We start from the raw sequence: 12,425 nt of genomic DNA, 5'->3' as shown, positions 1-12,425 counted from the left end.
TATATTACAACATATTGTGATCCTGTAGTAACTAGGATATATGTGTAGTATTGTCGAGTACTTGACTCTGGTGTTGCAGAATTTACAGACCACATGACTCTTGACAAAGTCGTAACTGCTTTCATTTGTTTTCAAACCGAAATATGTCCAAAGATCAGCTTTGAAAAATGCAGTCCACTGTATCCTCTTGCCCTCAGTCATCGCCAGGATCACAGTTAATTTGTTATTGTATCAATACTAGAATGTTTATTTGCAAGAATCTAGCGATACAATACATATCACGATACCAGGGTCAACGATACGATATATCGCCATACTGTAGTAACCAGTATATATTTGTAGTATGGTCCAGTACTTGACTCTGGTGTTGCAGTATTTTCAGACCACATGACTCTTGACGAAGTCGTAACTGCTTTCAGTTGTTTTCAAACCAAAATATGTCCAAACATCAGCTTTAAAAGCAGCTTGAGTCGACTGTATCCTCTCGTCCTCAGTCATCATCACCAGAATCTTGCTGGATTTCATTGTTTCTTTAGCTGAGGAGGACAAAATGACTGCTGCCATCTAGCGACTGGAAGTCTTGATAATATTTTCCGTCCACCATTTTACATATAAGGATAATAATGTTGAAGTAAAAAATGTAACACGTATTAACAAAAACATTTTCGAAATTGAAAGGAAAAATCTTGTGATGACAATTTTTTTTTTAATTTTTTCTTTGAAAAAAGAAAAGAAATCACAAAGGGAATGTTGCTCAACAGTTAAAACGCAACCGCAAGAAAGTAGAATAAAAATCATAAAAGAAAAAAAAAACCACTTGAAACAAAAACAAAAGAAGTAACGACAAAATATATAAAAACATTTAATTGATTAAAAAAGAGCCAAAAAAGTGAGAAAGTTGTAACAATAAAATAATGATTAAAACGGTTAATATTCTTTTCTAAAAAGTTTATTTAATATATGTTTTAAATGTGAATAGATAAGAAAAGGCCTATTTATAAAAAAAATGCTGTATGTATTGGCTACTAGAAAAAAACAATTTATCAATAAAGTTTTACCTTACCTTAAAAAAAAATAAAAATGATACCAGACAACAACAAAATAGATCAAGAAAAATCAATTAGTTTAAAATAACGAAATCCTAATACTTCCTTCAGCTGCAGAGAACGTAACGACTGCTGCCATCTATGGGCCGGAAGTTTAATTGCAACACAAAAATGAACACACACTGAACAAAAATTTCAAAAGTTTTAACTCTCCAGGTTGTCATCGAGTTGGCAAATACACACATTCGATGGCGCCTGGCAGGCTGGAGAGGTTTTCTCTTCGTTCAGTATATGATGAAAATTTAATGATTTTTAAGCAAAATTAAATCAATACTGTATTGTGGAAAAATCGGGATATCCAAGTGTTTCTATGTTTCCCTAATTCCTTAGTTGTGGTGGTCTGTACAGAAGGTTAAACCTGGTCAACATTTGGAGACCAGAGTTTCGTGTCCACCACGAATATGAAGTTCTGTCCTGGTTCTGTCGCGGCCCCGTTTGAAGTTGATTAAACAAAGCAGAACTTTGAACGAGCCGTCGCCTTCCTCTGATCAGAAGGAAGTTCAGTCCAGTTCAACTTTGAAGCTCCGGCACGATGACCCGGCGGGACCGGAGGACACGGAACATCTCAGAGGACGTCCTCTGATGTCAGCGTTTGATGACGACATGCCCACGGGTTCCCTCGTCCTCCCACTCGTCCTCCACTCGTGGTCGTTTGAAAGATCCGGAAACGGCAATTACGAGCGGCGGGTCGGACTAATTGTCTCAAATTCAATTTAAGATGCTCGTTTGTCGAGCGAGGGGCCCTCGATCTGTGCCGGAGAGAGAGAGAGAGGCTCTCTGGGCTGAACGGGCGGCTTTGAAATTGAAATCGGCGTCTTTGTGCGACCGAGGACAAGTGAGGAGGTCATTAACTTGTCTGACTGTCGGGGAGGAGCAGGATCAATACGTGACCTTATCCCTCCTCTTTGTCTGGAAGGAGAAAACGTCTGATGAAGAAGTTTAATTGAATAAACGTTTGTTTGTTTTTTTGTAGCAACTCGGTCAACAATGTCAGCCTCACAGCGAGATCAAGGTGATTCGGATCCTGGACTCTTTTTTTCACCTCCTGGTTTCCTCCCACTGTCCAAAATAAAAGGTGTGCTTTATTCATTTTTGCTTTATTAATTTATCAAACATAAATAAATCTCATTAATCTTTATCTTGACTCGGAAAAAAAGAAGAAAAGGAATTAAGAATAACAAAAGCAACAAAAAATAAGATAAAAATCTTAAAGGAACATATATTGATATATAATATGAATTAAATAGATATTTATTGTAATTTGATACATTTCAATTTCTCTTGACAAAAATCGTTAATTTGATTGTTTTTGTTTTCTTAAATATTCTTTGTCTCCTATTTGACACATAAGGATATTTATTATTATTATTAAAGGATTCAAAAGAACAATCTCGGAGTCATCATTTTTGGAAAATAAATCACTAAAAGTTAAATTGCAACAGCAAAAGAAAGAACAGAAATCCTAAAAGCGAAAACTAGTAGTAACAAAAAAAACAACATTTTAATGAAAAAAACAGCCGGAAAATGAAAAAGAGTTAGAATAACAGAAAAAGGATCATGACAGTGAAATATTTAGAAAATGTGAAAAGTCCAAATGAAAAATGTTACCAGGTGACAACAAAAAAGGTAAAGAAAAATGCAGGTATACAATACAAATGTAGAATTGGAGATGATGATGAAGACAAGACAGTAAAATAGAAAAACAAAAAAAAAAATGAAGAAAAAAATAGTGATAGGAATTTGACCAGGAAAAACCCACAAAAAAAATTTAAACCAATTGAAAATAATTTAAAAAAATTGTCATGGAAAAAGTAAAAAAAAACCTTCACCATGAAAAAAAGAGTACAAGACATTTTAGAAAAACAAAAGCTACACAATGAAAGATAAAAAAAAGAATAAAAAAAAACTGACACACATTTATTAGAATAAAAGGATGATGTTGGAAAAGAGCGACTGATAAACAAAAGAATGATTACGACAGTGAAGTATTTCAAAATTTGAAAAAGCCAAATTAAAAATGTTACATAACAAAAAAGGTAAAGAAAAATATGCAGGTATACAATACAATTTAGACAATGACAGTTGAAAAAAAACATGAAAGATTAGTTAAAAATGAAGTAATTTCGCTGGAATTTTTACAAAACAAACTACAGGTAAAAAAAAAAGCCTGATACTTTAATACTGATTATTCAAGCACTTTTGAAGCAGCAGAACCGTTTCAAAAAGGCAGGCTTGGTTCTGGCATCCCATAAAATCCAAACCTCACAACCATCTGTGCGTGGTTGTCTGCCCCTTTCCAGGGTGTCCCCTTGACTCGACGTGCCTGTAAAGACGACTCGAGCGCAAGTTGATGTTTCTGAAGAGCAGTTTGAAAGTAGGACGATCAGAGTTTTTTTCCACCGCGATGGAAACAGAAGCAGGATGTTGTTCTGCCAGGATCTTATCTGCGACGCCATATGGACGCTCGGCTCGCATCAAACAAATCTGCCGCTGTCGACGACACTCGTGGAAGACACTTCCTCGTCACACACGCCGTCGTTCCAGGAGGAGCTTCTTCACCAGCAGATGTCGAGGAGAAGGAAGCGTCAGAAAATCCCAACGTCCTCCACCTCGTCTTCACGCTTTCCTTCGGCGTCAGACGAGCGAGAATTAATCAGCTGCAGATGTTTGAACATCTGACGCAAGAGGAAGAAGTTCCTTTGTTAGATCTGACTTGATAAGACAAACAAGAGGGTAAATAAACATATAGGTTCGGTAGAACTTTATTGATCTTTGTTTTTTTCCAATTAGCCACAGCAATACAGCAATTTTAAATAAAAAAAATAAATAAATAAAAACAAGAACAAAGAGAAATAAAGAGAGAGAACATAGAAGTATCTATTGAAAATCTAACACCATCAAAAATAAAGAAAACAAATTGTGATAAGAAGAATTTGAAGAGGAAAAACCGCAAGAACCAATCAATCGAAAATTAAAACCAATGTAAAATAATTTAAAGAAAATAAATTAAAAAAGAAAAGTTATCTTAAAAACACTTAAAAAGACAAACAAAACAACAAGATATTGTTGAAAAACAAAGTCTACACAATTAAAGACAAATGATATAAAAAATTCTTAGGGACAGAAATAAATAAAAATTGAATAAAAGGGGTGATGTAGGAAAAGAGCAACTGTTAAAATTGCAAAAAAAAAAACAGTATAAAAGTGCAGGTTAAAAAATAAAAAGTTAATGAACTTGATTTACATATGACCCCAAAACAATATCCAAAAGTAAAAAAATGGCCAAAACTTGTTTGAATCTTAATCATCACTTAATGTGTGAAGAAGTTGAAAAAAATAACATTAAATTTAGTCATTGTTTTGCATTTTATTTCTATCTGTATTGTTTTAAAATGGTACCTGAACACAATTTTTAAGACAAATTAATTAATAAACGACTGGTTTAAAAAGTGTTCAAAAAAATAAATCGGCTAAAAAGTCCAACAAGCGTCGACAAAAGCTTCAACGGTGTCTCGAGGTACTTCCAGCAGCTGCTCTGTCAGCGTTTGTTCAAGGATTGTTTTGACGTTGAAAAGAATCTTTGTTCTGCAGGTTCATCTCCGGGAACCGAGGTCTTCTCATCACCTCCGGAAAAAAAAACAAACCCAGCAGAGAAACAAAGAACCTCTGTGTCGTTAAAAACCTCTGATTTCCTCCTTGTGAAAAGAAAAGCCAGCGTCGCACTTACACAAGAGAAAAACACCCTTTTTGTCTCCGCAACAAAAGTGTCTCCTCGCTTCTCAAATTGGATTTATATTAAAGTTGAGATAACCTGGAGGTTGGGGGGGGATGCTGTCGCCGTGACAACTACTTTCATCCTCACTAAGCTTCATGTCCTTTGATGCTGCCGTTGACCAGGACTTAAGTCGTACAAGTTGCTTTTTTTCTTTACTCAGACTGACCACTAGGTGTCCTCGGATCTGCGTCTCCTCTCATACCCTGCAACCGACCTCGTCTTCCATCAAAACAAAAGTGTCTCCTCGCTTCTCAAATTGGATTTATATTAAAGTTGAGATAACCTGGAGGTTGGGGGGGATGCTGTCGCCGTGACAACTACTTTCATCCTCACTAAGCTTCATGTCCTTTGATGCTGCCGTTGACCACGACTGAAGTCGTACAAGTTGCTTTTTTTCTTTACTCAGACTGACCACTAGGTGTCCTCGGATCTGTGCCTCCTCTCATACCCTGCAACCGACCTCGTCTTCCATCCCTGATCCCTCCTCATAGTGACTCACAAATGTACTGAGCGCAGAGCTTCACTGTAGATCTCCCCGGGACCCATAAATATTCAGGTGATCCATAATTACCTCGATTATAATCAACATCCAGCTGTAATTAAGCGCTGCGAGGAATTCTGGTCCTTTTCTGCGCCGCAGTCACGACGACGAACACATCGATGCAAGACTTAAATATATGCTGAGAACTTTAATCTGTTCTGAAGGTTAGTGTGAACTTTCATCCGTGAAGGGAAAAGGATGAAGAATGATCCAAAGACAAAACTTCTTCAAGCACTAAATAAAAATGTCATCATATTCAACAAATTATCTCAAATCTTCAAAAGTGTTTTGTTTGCTGATAAAATGGCAAATTTAGTTATGTGTTAATAGGGTTTTTGTGACCTCCTTATTATTATGTTTTTACTATAATTTATTGTTTTCATCAGTTATATATTTTTGATTCTTAATATTCAAATGTTTCGTTTTTTTTAGTGTACATTTTCTATTAATGGACTATTGGATTTTTTTTAATCAAGGATCCAATTTTTTCTGTAGTCAGTTTATTTGTAACTTAAAAACGTTTTTTATTTTTAATGTAAAACTTCAGCTGTAATGAACCAAATTACTTCAGAAATTTTGTTAATGGTCTTTTTTTTGTTCTGCAGTTCATACTTAAAGCTTGAAAAAAGTTTTCTTACGAAGAAAATGTTTTTTTTAATAATAAGAAATAAAAGTGTAAAAATCAGATAAAAACTTAAGTACTTTATTTTTCCTGCAGTTTATTTTAGGCTTAACAAAAACGTAAAATATTTATGTTAAAAATGTTTTTAAAGGAAAAAATAAAATAAAATAAAATAATAATGGAATCAAATACTTAGACATTTGAACATTGACTTATAAAATAAATCAAGTATTGCCACTTTAAAATATATATATAATTTAAAAAATGCTATACTTCCTCGCCTTGCAAGTGGCTAAGATGTTAGCTTTAATTGAAAGTGACGTCAAATCAACCCTCGTAACACTTTGTATATATTTAAGATTAGAAAGTAAATTTTAAAATATACAATTAAATAACAAAAGAGAATTTCTAATATAAAATTGACACCATTTACACGAAAAAAAAACTTAAATGTCATAAATTAAATTAAGAAAAGAAGTAATAAAAGATGTAATATATTACTTTAATAAATACTATAAAGATGAAAAGTGTCCAAATAAAATTCACTTTGTCAAACAAAAAAATGTTATATAAAAACTATTGAACAAAAAAAAAAAAAAATCAAGCCATCATCAATAAAAAATAAATAAGAAACAATTATGTGTTTGAGTAGAACTAAAAAACTAAAACTATTTTACTGGATTAAAAAAAAAAAACCCTAAAAAACGAGAGTTTTTACGGAGAACCAAAAATGGTAGATATTTGCCTCGTGTTATTTAAACATACAGTTCAAACATACAGTTTGAATAACAATGTTTACACTAGTTTCAGCTCCACATACATGGCGTGTGAAGGTTCCTCCTGCAGTTTTCTGGTCCACTCCACAGGTCCTGAATCATCGATGAGAGTCGACTTCGAGTGACAGCTGTAAATGTGCGTTGACCTCCAGGAGACTCAGCAGACGTCTTCACTCACTGTTTTAAATTCACTGTTTGTTTGTTGGACTCCCCCGAGCTCCAGGTCCCACAGCTCGACCCGACGAGCCGTGAATGGATTTATTCTCCAGTCTGCCGGAGCGTCTCCGGTCCAGCTGTGGCGCTGGTGGATCTCATTAATTCTCCATCATGAACCCAGAGACGTCTCGGGGAACGACGCCCGACAGCTGTCCACCTTTTTAATTTCTCTCGCGTCACATTCTGATGGAAGAGTCATCGACAGATGCGTTGAGGAGACGAGTGGCGGCTGCTGGACCGGGTTGACCTTCAGTCGACATTCAGGGGAAAATACAATTCTGGAACCTACAACAAGAACAATATGAAAGATTCTGTTTTTTATTGGTAAAAAGAAAACAATCATAACTAAAATAAGATACTCTTAAGTTGAAACATTAAGATTTTTCTCCTTAATGTCTACCCTACACACTGTAACACGTACATGTTCTGTTACAAAGACACTGTTTCTTTAGGTGATTGAACAGATGACATTCAGGGGAAAATACAATTGTAGAACCTACAACAAAAACAAGATAAAAGCCTCTGTTTATATTAGTAAAAAGAAAAAAAATAGTTATTAGATCAAAAGTACATTGATGAACGATTTCTGCAAGTCTTGGACGATTTATTTGATTTTAAAAACGTTTTTAAACAAAACTTTCATTCCTAAAATGATATTTGAGTCAAAACTAGTTTTTCAAATTAAAGATTTGATCATTAATGTCAACCCTACACACTTTAACACATACATGTTCTGTTACAAAGACACTGTTTCTTTAGGTGATCGAACAGACGACATTACTCAAATCTTTGCAGGAGCCAAGGTCTCAAGCAGTATCTACAAAAATATTGTATCTGGGGTTTTTTTGGTAGGTTAGACATTGACTAACAAAACCCTTACTTTGTAGGACTTTTTAAACATAATGCTATACTTGCTAGCTTAGCAACCGGCTAAGATCCTAGCTTGAATTTAAAGTGACGTCAAAGTAATTTTTAAAATCTTCAATTAAACTAAAAAAAACAGACTAATATAAAATTGACACATTTTTACGAAAAAAAAACTTGAATGTTGTCAAATAAATCAAGTAAATATAAATTCATGGATGAAACTGATATAAAATATATAAATATATAACTGGTTATAAAATATAAATATATGTAACTGGATATAAAATAACACCTGGTCACAACAATAAGATCATACATAGATGTCTGATGTGTGACGTGTTCTGTTAAAAAGACACTGTTTCTTTAAGTGAAATTACAGACAACAGATGACATTACTCAAATCCTTGCAGGAGCCAAGGTCTTAAGCATTTTATACAAGCATGTCATCATATTTTATGTGGGTACTTTTTGGGAGTTAGACGTTGGCTAATGAAACCCTTACTTTGTAGGACTTTTTAAACGGAATGCTACACTTGCTAGCTTAGCGAGCGGCTAAGATGTTAGCTTTAATTGAAAGTGACGTCAAATCAACCCACGTAAAACTTTGTATATGTTTAGGATTAGAAAGTACATTATTATATCTACAATTAAATAAAAAAACTGAATTGTTAATTTGAAATTGATACATTTGTACTAAAGAAAAATCTTGAATGTTGTGAAATAAATTAAGTAAATATAAATTATAAATATATAACTGGATATAAAATGACACCTGGTCACAACAAAAAGATAATAAATAGATGTCTGATGTGTGACGTGTTCTGTTAAAAAGACACCGTTTCTTTTAGTGAAATTACAGACGACATTACTCCAAACCTTGCAGGAGCCAAGGTCTCAAGCATTTTATACAAGCATGCCATCATATTTTATGTGGGTACTTTTTGGAAGTTAGACGTTGGCTAAAGAAACCCTTACTTTGTAGGACGTTTTAAACGGAATGCTATACTTGCTAGCTTAGCGAGCGGCTAAGATGTTAGCTTAAATTGAAAGTGATGTAAATTGACACATTTTTACCAAAGAAAAAACTTGAATGTTGTGAAATAAATTAAGTAAATATAAATTATAAATATAACTATAATATATAACTGGATATAAAAACCACACCTCGTCACAACAATAAGATCATACATAAATGTCTGATGTGTTATGTTAAAAAGAAACTGTTTCTTTAAGTGAAATTACGGACAACAGATGACATTACTCAAATCCTTGCAGGAGCCAAGGTCTTAAGCATTTTATACAAGCATGTCATCATATTTTATGTGGGTACTTTTTGGGAGTTAGACATTGGCTAACGAAACCCTTACTTTGTAGGACGTTTTAAACGGAATGCTATACTTGCTAGCTTAGCGAGCGGCTAAGATGTTAGCTTAAATTGAAAGTGACGTCAAATCAACCCTCGTAACACTTTGTATATGTTTAGGATTAGAAAGTACATTATTATATCTACAATTAAATAAAAAAAAACGAAATTGTTAATTTGAATTTGATACATTTTTACTAAAGAAAAAACTTGAATGTTGTGAAATAAATTAAGTAAATATAAATTATAAATATATAACTGGATATAAAATGACACCTGGTCACAACAAAAATATAATAAATAGATGTCTGATGTGTGACGTGTTCTGTTAAAAAGACAGTTTCTTTTAGTGAAATCACAGACGACATTACTCCAAACCTTGCAGGAGCCAAGGTCTCAAGCATTTTATACAAGCATGCCATCATATTTTATGTGGGTACTTTTTGGAAGTTAGACGTTGGCTAAAGAAACCCTTACTTTGTAGGACGTTTTAAACGGAATGCTATACTTGCTAGCTTAGCGAGCGGCTAAGATGTTAGCTTCAATTGAAAGTGATGTAAATTGACACATTTTTACCAAAGAAAAAACTTGAATGTTGTGAAATAAATTAAGTAAATATAAATTATAAATATAACTATAATATATAACTGGATATAAAAACCACACCTCGTCACAACAATAAGATCATACATAAATGTCTGATGTGTTATGTTAAAAAGAAACTGTTTCTTTCAGTGAAATTACGGACAACAGATGACATTACTCAAATCCTTGCAGGAGCCAAGGTCTTAAGCATTTTATACAAGCATGTCATCATATTTTATGTGGGTACTTTTTGGGAGTTAGACATTGGCTAACGAAACCCTTACTTTGTAGGACGTTTTAAACGGAATGCTATACTTGCTAGCTTAGCGAGCGGCTAAGATGTTAGCCTAAATTGAAAGTGACGTCAAATAAACCCCCATAACACTTTGTATATGTTTAAGATTAGAAAGTAAAAACTCTAAAAGAAATAAAAAACAGAATTTCCCATTTAAAAATTGACCTTTTTTTTACAGAAGTAAAAAACTTAAATGTTGTGAAATAAGAAAGTAAAGATAAATCCACTGATAAAAAATAAAAACTAGTCACAATAAAAAGATCACGCATCATGTGTGACGTGTTCACGTCTCAATTCAACTCCTCTTGTGTCAAAGAATTGATTCAGAGGATCTGTGACTCATGGGTTAACGACCATTCTATTCATTTAAACGTCAAGCTAATGCTACTGCAGCGTTGGATGTTTTTGTTTGAACGTTTGTAACCTACTTTCTTGCCTCCACGTCGGGCGGCTCAGTGACCCGCTGACGCGCTTCAAAAAGACTCGCCGTCGCGTTTCATCATCCGAACAGAAACTCTGCCGTTGTTTGAATTATTAAGCGAGTCGAGCGAGTCTGGAGCATCTTTCTTTTGTTCCAGTCTTTTTCCTTCATTTGGATTCAGAGTCGTCTGACGCCGTCGACGCTTCAAAAGAGGAGGTTTAAGCGATGTTTGCCAGCTGTCGAGAAGTCGGCGCGCCGTGAAGACGCACAGCTGTGGAGGGAAATCATTTCTCAATTTGAAGCAAATGTTGCTTTAAAACATGTGAACGTTCAGTCATCATCGCCACGACGACGAGATTTAATTAACATTATACTCCGTTTAGTTTTTGAAGCCTTTAGCTGTTTTTGACGTCGAATCCATCTGCTCTTAAGTGGGTCACGCTATAGAGAAGTGGTCACCGACGTCTTACGTATTACATCTGCGTTTTTAAAAATAAACTTAACGTAAACGAGCGTCTTGACGTGTCACGAGCTAAAGTTACTTCGGAGAAAATATCGTATTTTTGTGAAAACGAAACACATTTCAGACATTTATAATAAATAATGCTAATTGTTATTCTTTCTGTGCGGCCCGTCAACAAATGCCTCACGGATTGGTCTCGGTCCCCGGACCAGAGGTTGGGAATCACTGCTATAGAGCCAACTCGAGGTCCGGGGGCCAATATGGGCTCACCTACTATAAGCTACAGTCACACTTTCCGTGTTTTTATTTCCGTTAAGGGTGTACGAAAAAATCTATATCGCTATTTTTTTTACGCTACTGTATCGATTTTATTTATTGATTTGTTTTCAGCTTTTGAAACATATTTTATTTTTATAATAGTTATTTCATGGTTTATATTTCAATAAAAGTATATAAAATAAAATAAGTCCATTAAATTTTACAATTCGCATGTAAATAATCACAGTGTTTGTTCAATTTGGTGTTGCAGTTAAACATCCAACAGCCAGATGGCAGCAGTCATTACGTCCTCCGTGGACTGAGGACGAGAGGATGCAGTCGACTCCAGCTGATGTTTGGACATATTTTGGTTTCCAGTTCTAACAGCTCGACCAAAAAAAAAGAGAGTGAAACAAAGACTGGATTCCACTAAAATTCAGCGTTACCTAAAATCATTCTGATCAATCAAAATATATTGTGAGCCAAATATATCGTATCGTGGGATTATTGTCTCAATACAGTCCTCGTTGACTTTAAGGGTTTGAGCTCCTGCCGGCAGCGAAACAATACAAAGCTCCAGGCTTCCATTTCTGACGTTATTCAACCTCTTGTTAAAAGTGTCAGAGAGAACAAGTGAACACATTTGAGTTGCAGTCGACTTTTGAAGGAAAACTCAGACGTCTTTCTTGTAATAGTTTCTTGCAGCCACGGTTTAAGTGCGAACAGGTTCCACCAGCTTCACTCAATACCTTTAAAAGGGCCGTGAATCATGAGTTAATCATTATTTATATTAATGTACTAAATTTTCATTTTTAATCAAACCGACATTTTATTTCATTACTTGAGTTTTCAAGTTATATATATTCTAATACCAAATGTCATAAAGCTTTTTATCTGTTGCTAAATCTGCTTTAACCAGAATTCTTGTGAAATCACTTGTACCGAACTTTGTCATCTAAGCCTAGCTATGCTAACAGCCTTAGTTTTTGTTGTACAGTAACGTTAAAGAGCAACTAATGTTTTGATCCAAGTGTGTCTTAAATAGATGTGTGACTCTATTGTATCATCAGTGTCTGTTTGTACGAAACTCTATTTTAATTGAAATATTGACATTAGAAAATCTGCTTAAGCCCCGCC

The sequence above is a fragment of the Callionymus lyra genome, chromosome 9 (genome assembly GCF_982586985.1).
Source record: "Callionymus lyra chromosome 9, fCalLyr1.hap1.1, whole genome shotgun sequence".
NCBI lineage: Eukaryota > Metazoa > Chordata > Actinopteri > Syngnathiformes > Callionymidae > Callionymus > Callionymus lyra.
The sequence above is the reverse complement of the archived record's forward strand: the minus strand, read 5'-3'. Positions refer to the sequence as shown.